This window comes from Mobula birostris, chromosome 24, assembly GCF_030028105.1.
Source record: "Mobula birostris isolate sMobBir1 chromosome 24, sMobBir1.hap1, whole genome shotgun sequence".
NCBI classification, from domain to species: domain Eukaryota; kingdom Metazoa; phylum Chordata; class Chondrichthyes; order Myliobatiformes; family Myliobatidae; genus Mobula; species Mobula birostris.
Genome location: NC_092393.1, coordinates 4,210,742 through 4,226,701, shown reverse-complemented (window position 1 = coordinate 4,226,701; position 15,960 = coordinate 4,210,742). Strand labels below are relative to the sequence as shown.

Sequence of the window (15,960 nt, the reverse complement as noted above, 5' to 3'; positions counted from 1 at the left end):
TATGTGATGCTTTGCCACCTCTAACCCTTCTCAGAGGAGACATAACTGTTCTGGGTTGAGCTGCCCCACAGTTTACATGTCTCCTTTGCTGTGAGTATGTCACCCTTTGAAGTGCTTCATGCCTACCTATCCCCTTTGCTCCCTACGGAGGAGCCAATGATGGTGGTTCCATCCACCAGGGCCCTGGTTTGTCTGCTTGGTGGAGGCCATGGAGGACCATCCTAACTGGCACCATGCCTAGCGTCACCAGGCTAACCCCTCGTGGCACCCAGCCAGACTACTCCAGTCTGGGCACTGTGTCTGGCCATCCACTCGAGGTCGTCCCCTGCACAATGACTCCTGGAAGCTCTCCCCTGGTTCATTGATCCCTTCAAGATTACCCATCGCATCACTTTCTGTCTCCAGCCACCACCACCCCGCAGCATCACACCTACCTTCCACGTGCTGTGCCCCAAGCCTGTTGCTCATGGATCACTCAATCCACCCGAGCCTGCACCTAGGATGGTGGAAGGTGGTCCAGTGTACATGGTTCATTGGTTGATGGATTCATGTCATCATGGATGGGGTGTGCAGTACCTGGTTGACCGGGAGGAACACCAGGTCTGTATGAGAGCTCTTGGCTATCATGTGCTTCATTTTGGATCCATTGCTCATCGAGGAATTCGCTTGACCCATCTGAATTGCCCTGGGCTGTCGGATGCCAACGTAGGAAGGAGATCCTGTCAGGCCTGCACAGACAAGCACTCCCAGTCTCCACCGAGCTAAAAGGAATTACCTGTCACCTGCAGCCTATTTAAACCCAGCTCTCATTCACAGCCCTTGCTCATTCATCAAACCAGCTCATCTCAACCAATCGCTCCTAACCTTCTGTTACCTTGTTTCTTTAATATCTGTTCCCTCCTGTTTTGTGGCTCTTTGTGGCTTGTTACTTTGCAGTTTATTAGTAAAGTATCGTTTACTGCTAAATCATCTCAAGCTTTTAGGTCAAGCCTCCTCACAATTTCTGACACCCTCAGAGTCATTTGTTGTGGACAGAAAACACAAACAACCAAAATTACTGCTGTGATGGAGCAAATACGCCCATGACCATGTTTGATATGCTAAGTGACAAAATAACCGAAATAACAAGATTGCAGAGAGACATTGATAGGATGCAGAAGTGGGCTGAGAAGTGGCAGATGGAGTTCAACCCGGAGAAGTGTGAGATGGTACACTTTGGAAGGACAGACTCCAAGGCAGAGTACAAAGTAAATGGCAGGATACTTGGTAGTGTAGAGGAGCAGAGGGATCTGGGGGTACAGATCCCTGAAAGTTGTTTCACAGGTAGATAGGGTAGTTAAGAAAGCTTACGGGGTGTTAGCTTTCATAAGTCGAGGGATAGAGTTTAAGAGTCATGGGGTAATGATGCAGCTCTATAAAACTCTGGTTAGGCCACACTTGGAGTACTGTGTCCAGTTCTGGTCGCCTCACTATAGGAAGAATGTGGAAGCATTGGAAAGGGTACAGAGGGGATTTACCAGGATGCTGCCTGGTTTAGAGAGTATGCATTATGATCAGAATTTAAGGGAGCTAGGGCTTTACTCTTTGGAGAGAAGGAGGATGAGAGGAGACATGATAGAGGTGTACAAGATAATAAGAGGAATAGATAGAGTGGACAGCCAGCACCTTTTCCCCAGGGCACCACTGCTCAATACGAGAGGACATGGCTTTAAGGTAAGGGGTGGGAAGTTCAAGGGGGATATTAGAGGAAGGTTTTTTACTCAGAGAGTGGTTGGTGCGTGGAATGCACTGCCTGAGTCAGTGGTGGAGGCAGATACACTGGTGAAATTTAAGAGACTGCTAGACAGGTATCTGGAGGAATTTAAGGTGGGGGGTTATATGGGAGGCAGGGTTTAAGGGTCGACACAACATTGTGGGCCGAAGGGCCTGTTCTGTGCTGTACAGTTCTATGTTCTATGATGTCCTACTTCCATCGTCCTCTGAAGTTGATAGTATGGTTGGAGGTCATTCATTAACTCTTCTGCAATCCATTGTATCCACTGTACAGGGGATTGGCCTGTACAGCTTCACCAGAGCCCTGTTGGCCGGCCTTACCTGTTCCCACCTGTCGTGTAAGGTTGGACTTTGAGAGGCAGTTGGTTTGATGTAGGCCAATTATGCATAGCCCCATTGTCTTATGCTTGGTTGATGCAACCCATAACATCTCGTGGTTACAAACCCTGTTTGTTGACACAATTTCATTCCAAAACTGATTACAGTGTGTATTGTACATTCCAAAAGGGATTTTGAGACTGGGTGGTCTTTGTGTTTGTACCTGCTGTGCCTGTTACGTAACCCCCAAAGATGCCCAATTTCTAACAGTGTCTAACCCTTAACAGTAGGTGCTTGATAGTTGGCATGTTCTTTTTTGGGCCACAGGATTAGTGTCCCTCCGTTTCACTCTATGACTCCGTAACACACAACCACATTTATATTCCTGCTATATCCTTCAAGTCATCTATCATCCCTATTTGGACATATGTTGCCTCTCTTTTACTCTTTCTGGGATCAAAGGCTGACATTTCTACCAAAAGCACCTGTGTTCCTTAAATGATGAAAGGCAATACAGCTCAAACAGATGGTATTCAGTCTAATACTCTTGTGTTAATTTCTCATATAAGGCTGTTTTTTTTTCCAGCCTTTACAATTTTTCCCCATTTCCAGTTTCTGTAACTCCCTCTTATGTTCTCACCTCATCCTCGGCTCTTAGAATAATCAGTGCAGATACTCCTGACATTTGTTGCCGCATGTGTTAACTATTGTGATTGAAAATTCTGCTTGGTGCATCTGAACACAGCTTTACCGTTTTCTCGTTAGCAGACACGTTCGGGGCGCTGCTCAGAACAAGTTGTTGTTGTGAGCCACATTAAAGGGGAGGTGCGTCGGAGGCGCCGCTTGCCGGCTGCTCTGATTGCGCGGTGCGGAGCCGGTGCAGCCCCTTTAAGAGGCTACCTGGAGCCTACACCTGGCTGGCGGAAAGGGTGACGCTGGATCCGGCTAGGACACACCTAGAGGTGGGCTCGGAGGTAGCGCTACTTTGCCAAGAACCTAGGTAAGTGCGAGCGGCTGGGCGACACACCCTCCCCCCGGCTCGTTAGCGCGACTGGCTGGGCTGCCCGGGTTGGGGCCTAGGATGGAAGGCACAGCCTCGGGCTCGGTTGTCAGGGAGAAATGAGGCTCTGGTGACTGTGCGGAGCCGGGTGATATTGCAGCTGAGCGTTCGACCAGAGGTGTTGACCAGGCCGCGATCCAGCTGGGTAAATGCTGCTGCTAGTTTCGTAACGGATAACTTGTCCGGTACTGTGAGATCTAGCTGTCTGAAGGGGTAACACACTCAAAACGCTGGGGAAACTCTGTAGGTCAGGCAGTATCTATGGAAATGAACAAACTGTCGACGTTTCAGGCCGGGACCCTTCATTAGGAAGCGTAAGTGGGTACTTTACCCATAGTGGTAACTAATTTGTTGATATAACTAGCATAGAAGTGTAATAATTGGCAGAAGGTAATAATTATGTTAAAAATTGTTTGAGCTTTTGAGCCATGTAGGTAACCAGATACAAGAGCTTAAATGGTTAACTGTTGAGACTAGTTTGTGTGATTTTTGGTTACTAATAAACTTGGAGGAATTGATCAATTCAGTTCGCGTGTTTTCTTGCACGACGTAATGATCTCTTCCCCGCTGTCTCTTCCTTGTCCCTTGGCCGCCCATTGGAAGGGGTGAGTGAATTCCTGCGGGTCAGCGGGTGTTTTGAAGATGGTGGATGGTTTAGGGTACTATGGAGCTGTAGCTGTGTAGTTTGTGTTCTGCATGTAATGTGTGCCTAAATGTTTTTTTTCCTTTATTGTTAGTTTGCTAGTGGTTTAATTGTTGGCTTTTTGTCTCTCAGAATGACTGAGTCAGTCTGGGGGTGTATGAGGGGGAAAAGTTGAAATTGTTTCCTGAAGAGGGTCAGTACGGGATTCTCCAGTCAGCGAAATATTTTACTGTATGTGTTTTGGGTGGGCCTTGATGCCACCAGGAGGGGGCAGTGCTGGTGTAGGTGCTGTTCTGCTCTCAGGGAGTGGTCCGGTGAGCTATTGGTCTTTCTCACAACACTACTACTAGAGTTGGGGGATATAAAATTGCGTACATTGAAATGTGAATGTGCCCATTCATTTATCAGACATGTAAATGTAAGTGTGGCTTGGCTTGTCTCAGTTGTGGAATTGTGCTGTGCTATTGTCAATGCTTTGAGTATATGATGAAGCTTCCATTTATTTCTGTAACTTGTGTTTAAAAGCCGAAGAGAAATGAAACTTGTCCCAATGCTGCTATGAGTATTTAAGATTTGAAATCAACTTTTAAATTCTCTCCTGATTCTTGAGCTGAGGAAGGTATTTGTAGTTGAAAATTCAGGATGGTGGTGGGGGGGAGAAACAGGTATGCAGTGGCTTCGCAAGCTCAGTGTCCAAAAGCCCTTCAGTTGCGTCTACATGTGCAACATAATGCAAGAAAGGTGTTGTGTAATTTGTGCACACCTCACTCTGATAAATTGTAAGTCAAAGCCTTGTTAGTTATTTTTCAGGATTTAGATGTTACTGTTAAGGCCAGCGGTAATCACCTATTCCTCTGACATTTTTAATAGTTCCACCTTGAATTGCTTCTGGCCTTTAAGGGAAGGTACTGTCACGGCCGTGGAGTAGACAGCATGTCAACCCAGTGATGCTGACAAACACAATAGAATCTGTGGATTCTGGAAGTCTTGAGCAACATACAGTGCCTGAGGAATTCAGCAAGTCAGGCAGCATCTATGAAGGGGAATAGAGTGTTGACATTTCGGGCTGAGATCCTTTATTCCCTCCGTAGATGATGACAGATGTGCAGTTTGAAGGGCTACATGCAGGTTATATTCCCATTCCTGCCTTGTCTTCCTGGATGTTTGGGAATGGCCTCACCAGGTAACTGTGGTGCATTCTGCACACTGTACTTATTTACTCCTTTGGGTATCTGTGGAAGGAGTGAATAATCAAGGTCGTAGATGGAGTAACAGAGGCATTGTCCCAGATATGGTCGGGTTGTTTTTCTCTGGTTGGTGGTGCCCTTTGAAATGTTAATCATGGATAATTCAGTATTACCAGTTGTCTGGAGCAGAATCGTCTGGCCGTAATACAAACTAGTGATCCAGTTATTGATGTCTAAGCACCAACTATGACAACACCTTCCATCAAAGGATGATGAGAGGCATTGATCGTGTGGATAGTCAGAGGTTTTTCCCAGGGCTGAAGTGGTTGCCACAAGAGGACACAGGTTTAAGGTGCTGGGGAGTAGGTACAGAGGAGATGTCAGGGGTAAGTTTTTTTACGTAGAGAGTGGTGAATGCGTGGAATGGGCTGCCGGTAACGGTGGTGGAGGCGGATACGATAGGGTTATTTGGGAGACTTTTGGATAGGTACATGGAGTTTAGAAAAATAGAGGGCTATGTGTAAGCCTAGTAATTTCTAAGGTAGAGACAGGTTCGGCACAACTTTGTGGGCCTGTATTGTTTTCTGTTTCTATGTTTCAAATCATTAGTGCTTGAGTAGATCAGGCAGTACCGGTAATTAGTTGGACTGGATTTGTTCTGTTTTGTGAAAGGGCATGCCCGATCAAATTTCCACTGTCGGCCAGTGCCAATGTTCAGAGCTTGATGTGCTGTTGGCCAGGCTTAGCTCTGTACCCAGGATGTTACCTGGTCCTTGACTCTTTGCTGCCCTCAGCGATTTCTTGATATTTTGTAGAGTGAATTGAATTGGCTGAAGTCTGGCTTGTTATGGTTTTGAGGAAACCGTGATGAGTCTCCCATTTGACAATACAATTGCATCTGCTTCATATCTTTAGTCCATGTGTACTCTCTCTCGTCATTGTTGAGGACATTATCCTTGGGGCCACCTCCCCCCATTTTCTGCTAATTGTACACTATTTGCTGCTAGATGTGGCAAAACTGCAGACCTGATCTGTTGGTCATGATTGTCCATTGCTGTGTCCATTGCATGTGGACCTGTGTGGCTTGAGGACACCTTGTTCTGCTCCCAGTGTGCCATTGCTTAATTGAACTAAGGTTAATTGGTGATAGAAGTAAGGGATGTACTGGGTTGTGAGGTGTCATGGTCCAGAGTCTTAAGCACCCAGATCTGTTCTGAGTCTATCCCACTTGATACAAATGTAATGCCTCACAATATGAAACATAGAAACATAGAAAATAGGTGCAGGAGTAGGCCATTCGGCCCTTCGAGCCTGCACTGCCATTTATTATGATCATGGCTGATCATCCAACTCAGAACCCCGCCCCAGCCTTCCCTCCATACCCCCTGACCCCCGTAGCCATAAGGGCCATATCTAACTCCCTCTTAAATATAGCCAATGAACTGGCCTCAACTGTTTCCTGTGGCAGAGAATTCCACAGATTCACCACTCTCTGTGTGAAGAAATTTTTCCTAATCTCGGTCCTAAAAGGCTTCCCCTCTATCCTCAAACTGTGGCCCCTCGTTCTAGACTTCCCCAACATCGGGAACAATCTTCCTGCATCTAGCCTGTTCAATCCCTTTAGGATCTTATATGTTTCAATCAGATCCCCGCTCAATCTTCTAAATTCCAACGAGTACAAGCCCAGTTCATCCAGTCTTTCTTCATATGAAAGTCCTGCCATCCCAGGAATCAATCTGGTGAACCTTCTCTGTACTCCCTCTATGGCAAGGATGAAGGTGAGTTTTATTTCCATATGTACCATGCATCAGTTACTTGTCATTGATGTATTTGAAGAAAGTCAAATAGTTTTATACCTTGATCGTTTGTCAATGTCAAAGTTCATTCTGTGCTCTCGAGTTACAGTATTTCAAAGAGCTGCTGAATATAGAGGAACACTGATTTATCATTTGAGGGAGAAGGCTTTTTAACAATATGGAAAGAGTGACAGTTTTACTTTAACATCTCAAGAGCCATGCCTCTCAATCTGAAAACTTTATTCTGTCTCCCCTGTGGATGGGACATGACGTGGGGATTGGAATGGAGTTTGCATAAAGTCTAATCCTTTGTATAAGATGCTTGAGTCTTGTCTTGGGGGAGCTATCACACAAACTGATCAGCTTGGTGTTTGAGGAAACCTTTGCAAGGATAGAACATAAAACGGGACCTTCAACTTGCGATGTTATGCCGATCTTTTAACCTACTCCCAGATCAGCCTGACAGCTCCCTCTTACACAGCTCTCCATTTTTCTATCATCCAATTTGACAGGCAGAGTGATTTTATTTTACCTGAGTTCATGCTAATTCTGTCTAGTTCTATTTTCTACTTTAATATTGTGGTTAAGGTACAACCAGATAACTTCCTTGGCCACTTCAGTGGGAATAGCCGCGTCAATGGAGGTTTGAGATCAGAGTCTTCTATCTCTTCTTAGATGAGCTGCCAACCACGGCAAATGACCCTATCTGCCTGAAGTTAGTGGTTTCAAGATGCCAGTAACCTGCCTTTGCTCCTTCTCCCTTCAGTAGAAAGGAGGCTTAATAGCTAAGCCACAGGAGCCGGACTTGGTTGTCAGAGGCTATTGAGACGCAGGCCACTGGGAGCATTTAATAAATAATGGGAGCTTATCCCTACTATCTCCCCCGACTTATGTGAGAATGCTGTTCTTGGATTACATTTCAGCATTCAACACCATAGTTCCATCCAGGCTCGATAAGAAGCTCAGAGACCTCGGCCTTGACCCTGCCTTGTGCAGCTGGATCCTGGACTTCCCGTCAGATTGCCAGCAGGTTGTAAGAGTGGACTCCCTCACCTCCAACCCTCTCATTCTCAACACAGGAGCCCCTCAGGGCTGTGTACTGAGTCCCCTCCTTTACTCCCTGTAAACCCATGACTCTGTCACCACCCACAGCTCCAATCTGCTAATTAAATTTGCCAACGATACTACACTGATTGGCCTTATCTCAAACAATAAAGAGGTGGCCTACAGGGTAGGAGTCATCTCTCTGACACAGTAGTGTCAACAAAACAACCTCTCCCTCAGTGTCGCAAAAACAAAGGAGCTGGTTGTGAATTACAGGAGGAATGGAGACGGGCTAACCCCTACTGACATCAATGGATCTGGGGTTGAGAGGTAAACAGCAAGTTCCTCAGTATCCACACCATCAAGGACCTCATGTGGTCTGTACACACCAGCTGTGTGGTGAAAGAGGCACAACAGCTCACCTCAGACAGTTGAGGAAGTTTGGTACGGGCCCCCAAATGCTAACGACTTTCTACAGGGGCTCAATTGAGAGCATCCAGACTGGCTGCATTACTGCCTCATATGCGAACTGTACTTCCCTTAATCGCAGGACTCTGAAGAGAGTGGTGCGGACAGCCCAGTGCATCTGTAATTGTGAACTTCCCATGACTCAGGACATTTACAAAGTCCGGTGTGAAAAAAGGGCCGGTAGGATCATCAAACCATCCCAACCACAATCTGTTCCAGCTGCTACCATCTGGGAAATGATACTGCAGCATGAAAGCCAGGACCAACAGGCTCCGGGACAGCTTCTTCCATCAGGCCATCAGACTGATGAGCTCGCATTGATTTGAGTGTACTCTATATTACATTGACTGTTCTATTTATTATGAATTATAAATTACTACGATTGCACATTTAGATGGAGACAAACATTTTTACTCATGTAGGTGAAGGATGTAAGAAATAAAGTCAATTCAATTCAATACTCTGTGACATCCTTAAGGAACCAGGATATGACTAGCAGAGTAGATAAAGGGAACCAGTGAATGAGGTAGTTCTGAATTTTTGAAGGTTTTGATAAAGTCTCACACAGAAGGTTGGCCAACAAGGTTACAGAATATGGAATGCTAGTATTGATTGAGAGTGAGCTAACAAACCCGTTACTTTCTCAAGTTGGCAGATTGTGAGTATGATGTCCTGTAGGGGTGGTGCTAAGCCATGGGTATGTCTGATCAATATCAATGATTTGTCTAAGAAGATCAAATTTGCAGATAATATCATGTTGGATTGTGACTGTGGAAGAGGCCGTAAGGCTTCTCTTGTATACAGTTGCAAGAAAAAGTTTGTGAACCGTTTCAATTACCTGTTTTTCTGCATTTTTTTACTCATAAAATGTGGTCTGATCTTCATCTAAGTCACAATAATGGATAAACACAATCTGCCTAAACTAAAAACACACAAATAATTGTACTTCTTATGTCTTTATTGAACACATTGTTTAATCATTCACAGTCCAGGCTGGAAAAAGTATGTGAACCCTTGTAATTAATAACTGGTTGAACCTCCTTTAACAGCAATAACCTCCACCAAGCATTTGCTGTAGCTGCTGATCAGACTTTCACAACAGCGAGGATGAATTTTAGACCATTCCTCCATACAAAAGTGTTTCAGTTCATCATTAGTTCTGGGATACCTTGCATGAACAGCCCTCTTCAGGCCATGCCACAGCATCTCAATTGGGTTAAGGTCTGAACTTTGACTTGGCCATTCCAAAACACAAATTTTCTTATTTTTAAACCATTCTGTTGTTGATTTACTCTTGTGTTTCGGATCATTGTCTTGTTGCATCATCCAACTTCTATTAAACTTCAGGTGATTTACTGCTACCCTGACATTGTCCTGTAAAATGTCTTGATGCGATTTTGAATTCATTGTTCCCTCAACGATTGCAAGCTGTCCAGGCCCTGAGGCAGCAAAGCAGCCCCAAACCGTAGTGCTCCTTCCACCATACTTCACAGTTGGTGTGAAGTTTTTATGTTGGTGTGCAGTGTCCTTTTTCCTCCAAACAGAGCGGTGTGCATTTCTGCCAAAAAGTTCCAACATTTGTCTCATCTTTCCACAGAACATTGTCCCAAGAGCATTGTGGAGCCGAGGTGATCTTCAGCAAACTTGAGCTGTGCAGCAATGTTTGTTTTTTTTTTAAAAAAAAAAAAAAATTTTTTTGGAGAGCAGTGGTTTCCTCTGTGGTGTCCTTCTATGAACATCATTCTCGTTCAGCATTTTTTTTTTAGTGAATACATGCACGGAGACTTTAGCAAGCTCTAGAAATTTCGGCAGCTCTTTTGGTTTTGCCCTCGGGTTCTTTTTCGTCTCCTTCAGCATTGCATGTTGTGCTCCTAGTGTGATCTTTGCAGGATGCCCACTCCTAGGGAGTACTGAGTTTCTTCCATTTGTAGACAATTTCTCATATTGTGGACTGATGAACATTCAGGTCTTTAGAAATGCTTTTGTAGCCTTTTCCAGCTTCATGCATCCCTGCAGTTCTTCTAAGGTCCTCTGAAAGTTGTTTTGGTCTAGGCATGGTGCACATAAACAGAATTTTCTTGAGAAGAGCGGGCTGTTTCAGTAACCTGACTTTTTTTTTTAAAAAGTACAGGGCACCTCTACAACCCAACCAGTCTCATCTCATTGATTGGAACAGCTGACTCAAATAGCTTTTTGCAGAAGGAATTACCCCAGAGGTTCACACACTTTTTTGAACCTAGACTTTGGTTGTTTAAAAGGTGTAATCAATATTGACAAGTACAATTGTTTGTGTGTTATTAGTTTAGACAGATTGTGTTTGTCTATTATTGTGACTTGGATGAATATCAGACCACATTTTATGAGTAGTTATTGCGGAAAAGCAGATGTTTGTAAAGGTTTCCCAACTTTTTCTTGCAGCTATAAGCTTATTGAGTGGATAAAAGACTGCACAAGTAGAATGTGGGGTTTATACTGTGGTAGGACAGAAAAGTAGCCCTTTTAAATGGTGACAGATTGGGAAGGTTGTCAAGAATCTCTATACACAAGTAATGGAAGACAGACACATAGGTATGGCAAATATTTAGGAAGACAAATTGTATGTTTGCCTTTGAGAAAGGATTTGAATATAGGGGTGAAATATTTTGCTGTAATTATATAGGGTCTTGGTGAGAATGCACTGGAATTTTGGTTACATTTCCTAGAAGGATGTACTTGGTGCAGTAGGAGTGCGATGAAGGCTCAATAGTCTGGTTTCAGAGGCTGGGTTTGCTGCACAAGGACAGAGTGGGTATATTGAAAATGTATTGTCTTGATCAGAAGAATGGGAAATGATACAATTGAAACTTATAAAACTCTAGCAGGGTTTGATAGAATTGATACAAGATGTTTTCCCTAACTGTGGAGTCTTAATGAGTTCACAACTAGATGTCAGAAGCCTAGTAAAAGGAGGAGAAACCTCTTTCACATGAGGTGTCGGGTCTTTAGAACTCTTTGCCTGGGGGTGGGGGAGTGGTCTGTGGAGGTTCAGTGTTTGCATTCAAAACAGATTGAAACCGAATACAGGTGTCCCCCGCTTTTCAAATGTTCGCGTTACGAAACCTCACTGTTATGAAAGACCTACATTAGTACCCTGTTTTCGCTTTCAGAAGGTGTTTTCATTGTTATGAAGAAAGGCAGCGCGCAATAAAAAAAAATCAGCGCGCACCCCGAGCAGCCGCTCTCCCCCGGATTCTCGCCAGCATTGCTTAAACACGTTGCATCGAGCAGCCGTTAGCAAGATGAGTTCTAAGGTATTGGAAAAGCCTGAAAGAACTCGTAAGGGTGTTACACTTAGCGTAAAACTAGACATAATTAACCGTTTCGATTGTGATGAACGAAGCAAGGACAAAGTGAGTTTGGCTTGTGGAAGTTGATGAAGATGATGTTGAGGTTTTGGCATCCCATGACCAAGAACTGATAGATGAAGAGCTGATGCAATTAAAGAGGAAAGGATAACAATCGAAACCAAATGCAGTAGCGAAAGTGAAGTCGTCCAGGAACTGAACGTGAAGCAACTGTGTGAGATTTTCACTGCAATGATAAAGTACGACTTTAATTTTGAAAGGGTACATAGGTTTAGGGGATAGTTGCAAGATGGTTTGAGTCCTTACAAAGAACTGTTTGAGAGAAAAATGCTCGAGGCTCAGCAGTCAAGCAAGCCTTCCACAGCAGACGACGAACCTCGACCTTCGACATCGAGGCAGGCAGTCATAGGAGAAGATGAGCTGCCTGCCCTGATCGACGATGAGATGACGCCCCCGGGCCCCGGACAGATACAGTACCAATTTGCGGAGAATGCAGCGGTAGCTGGGAGGCACACACCACATCTTTAAGAAAAAAGCTGAAATAAACATGCTAATTAATTAGGTGCCGCCTAGCACGTAATTGTCGGCCCAGATCAGTGCCGATGCAATCGGCAATCGCCTCTGATCTGCGCTGACATTTATGCGCTGCTGTGTGCCTCCCGGCTACCCCGCGTGCTTCGCGGCAATGTATCAGTCGGCAGCCTGGAGGGTGGGGGCCACTGCACCACCCAACCTGCGACGACTCAGGCTAACACACCATCATCAGTGGCTCAATGTCTTCCCAATTCCTGTAAGTGATGCTACACTGTACGTACATTATTTCTACTTTATATAGGCTGTGTATTTTTACATGTTATTTGGTAGATTTGGCAGCTTCATAGTTTAAAGGTTACTGGAGAGCGCGTTTATGCCAACAGCGCTTGCGTGAGATTTTCTGCCGAGAACGCTTGTGTGAGATTTTTGCTACGGAGATCTGTGCAGGCAGTCGTTGTAGAGAAGTATTTCTACGTTATATAGGCTGTGTATTTATCATATCATTCCTGCTTTTACTATATGTTACTGGTATTTTAGGTTTTGTGTGTTATTTGGCATAATTTGGTAGGTTATTTTTGGGTCTGCGAACGCTCACAAAATGTTTCCATATGAATAAATGGTAATTGCTTCTTTGCTTTACGACATTTCGGCTTACGAACCGTTTCATAGGAGCGCTCTACCTTCGGATGGCGGGGGAAACCTGTATAAGAAAATGGAGGGATATTGTGATAGCGCACGATGATGTTTGTGAAGAAAAGGAATTTCAGGATGTATATTGTATACATTTCTGCCATTAAATATACTTCTTGAGGTAAAGATAAGCTGTGATAAATGCCAGAGCAGGCTCTATTTTTAGTGCTCACTATATCTTGTTTTTAAAATTACAGGTTTTTAACATTATTAAAATTCTGTAGATGCCATGATGGGATTTGAATTTGGCTGTCTGGGTTGTTAGCCCAGGCATCATTTACCAATGCACCTGATAAATCTCTACTTTAGGGGATAAATAATAGGCAGAACATCAGAGGTTCTGGAGGATGTTTCCAAGTTATCGTAAGAAGTGCCTAAAAAGATGCCTGTTGATTATGAAGACATTTCTGTCCTAGTCTTGGAACAATAAAAATAGAAGCAGAACTAGGTTACTTTATTGCTAATGCTGATCCTTTTAGTCAAGGATAATGTTAAATCAAAAAGTAGGGCAGGGGCTCGTGGTAGACAAGAGGACTGAACCTTTCAGGAACCAGATTTAAAAAGATCAAAAGCAAAAACTTCCATGTAATATCAAAATGAGCTGTAAGTTTATGTGCATAAAAACAGATTTTAAAGTTGGTGTAGTGTAGAATAAGGTTGGAAATTATATCAGAAAATAAGGAAATGGCAGATGTGTTAATTTTTTGCACTGATCTTTTCTGCAAAAGTGACTGCAGAGATTGTCAACATATTGTTGAAGTTTCTCGAAATCTGAATTCTAAGTGGATGAAAGTGAATTGGAAAAGAACAAATGTCGCTCCCTGGTTCCAAAAAGGGGAAGACAAAAGACTGAACGTTTATTGTCGGCAAGATGCTACCACCAGTAATCCAAGAAATGGTGAAGCAGTTCAAAGATGAAGATAATCAAACCTGGTCAATGTGCCTTTATGAAAGTCTGTAGTTGCTGGAAATCCAAAGCAACACACAATGCTGGAGGAACTCAGCAGGTCAGGCAGCATCTATGGAAATGAATTAACAGTCGACCCTTCTACAGGACCCTGAAATGTTTAACAGCTTTTTGAACTTGTAATAATTAGAGTAGATAGATGGGAGCCAGTAAATGTATTTGGTCTCCAAAATGCTTTTGACAAGGTGCCACAAAATGTTGCTGCACAAGCTAAGGGCTCGGGTATAGACAAAGTGGGTAACCTGAATTGCGCATCGTTTCTCATCCAAAATCAGTCTATGACGTTCTCCCAAGCCCGGCCAACCTGCACAGGTGGGGCATGGCAAACACTCTGGCATGCCAACTGTCCCAGAAGGGGGGCACCTTGGAGCATATCCTAAGTTGCTGCCTGAAGGCTTTGGGGAAGGGCAATACCGCTGGCACCATGACCAGGTCCTAAGGCCTATGGCGAACGCAATCAGCACAGCGATTCAAGACAGTAAAAATCAGCACGCTCCCAAATAGACCATCACCTTAGAGTGGGGCAGAAGGCTCAACATCAGCCTAGCTCCCGGGAGGGCTTCTTGCCACTGCATGAGACTGGCAGCTCCAAGTCAACCTAGGAGGCAGCTCAAGTTCCCAGAGAACATCGCAGCCTCTCCGCTCCGCCCAGACGTAGTGTTAATGTCGGAGTCTACAAAGCAAGTGGTCCTGCTGGAACTTACCTGGGAAGACCGGATTGAAGAGGCCAACGAGCGCAAGAGGGCTAGATACACAGATCTTGCTGCAGAATGCTGGAGTGATGGCTGGAGAGCTGGCTGTGAGCCAGTCGAAGTTGGGTGCTGGGGCTTTGCTGGCCATTCATTTCAGCGGACTCTAAAACTCCTTGGAGTTAAAGGACTGCAGTGCAGAAGAGCCACCAAAAACATTCTGGAGGCTGCTGAAAAGGCCTCGCAGTGGCTGTGGATCTGGAGGGGGATCTGCGGATTAGTGCGCCACTGGGACACAAGTTGGGGGCTGATCACCCCCCGGCTGGGTCGCCCGGTCGAGGTTGTCTGATGATTAAAGACCCGAAACACCCTATGACCCCGGATTCATTACTGAAGACGTGTCCAAGTAGCACCAGAAGGTGTATTCTACAACGGTTGGAATAAATACATTTTTTGAGACTAGAATGATATGACTAGTGTAACACCTGGAGGATGTGGTTCTTGGTCCTCACTTATTAATATTTATATTAATGACCTGCAGGAGGGGCAGCATTTAAGGTGAGCAAATTTGTTGATTACTTAAATAGTGGAGGGGCAAGTTGTGATGAGAATATTGAGACATTGCAAGGCGATGCAGCTTGAATGATGGGTGAAAACCTGAAAACGGTTTTCACTGTTAACCTGTAAACACATCTGAAATCCTGTCTGCCCACTACCCTGGACCCCCATCAATTTGCCTATCGCACCAACAGGTCAACAGAGGATGCCATCTCCACGGCACTTCACTCTGCCCTGACCCACCTGGACAGCCCCAACTCTTGCATCAGAATGCTGTTCATTGACTTTAGTTCGGCATTCAATACTGTGATCCCCTCGAAGCTGATCACCAAACTTCGCCAGCTTGGTATCAGCGTATCCCTCTGCAATTGGACCTTGGACTTTCTGACTAACAGACCCCAATCAGTTAAGTTAGACAACCTCTCCTCCTCCACTCTCACCCTGAACACCGGCGTGCCTCAAGGCTGTGTGCTGAGCCCTCTTCTGTACTCCCTTTTCACCTATGACTGCGTTCCTGTACATGGTTCTAACTCCATAATCAAGTTCGCAGACAATACCACGGTGGTTGGTCTGATCAGAGGGGATGACAAGACGGCCTACAGGGATGAGGTTCAGCACCTGGCTGCGTGGTGTGCCAACAGCAATCTGGCCCTTAGCACCCAGAAGTCCAAGGAGATCATTGTGGACTTCAGGCATGCCAGGAGTCACACTCGCGTCCCATCTACGTCAACGGAACTGCAGTGGAGCGTGTATCAAGCTTCAATTCCTTGGTGTCCACATTTCTGAGGATCTCACCTGGTCCCTGAACTCCTCTATCCTGATCAAAAAGGCGCAATAGTGCCTTTATTTCCTGCGGAGCATCAAGAAAGCTCAGCTCTGTCCCAGGATA

General features: G+C 44.9%; 1 protein-coding gene across 4 annotated transcripts in view; it reads left to right on the top strand.

Annotated features, from left to right (window-relative positions):
• The first annotated feature begins 2,893 nt into the window (after positions 1-2,893).
• llgl2 (LLGL scribble cell polarity complex component 2) overlaps positions 2,894-15,960 on the top strand; it is a 192,734-nt gene continuing 179,667 nt past the window's right edge. Inside the window, exon 1 of one of the 4 annotated variants that reach the window (XM_072241946.1) lies at positions 2,894-3,091. The gene's annotated coding sequence lies outside the window, so the exon portion shown is untranslated. Of the gene's footprint in view, positions 3,092-3,127; positions 3,297-3,736; positions 3,757-15,960 lie in introns of those variants that run through there. The other 3 variants (XM_072241940.1, XM_072241941.1, XM_072241944.1) reach the window with 3 other exon arrangements.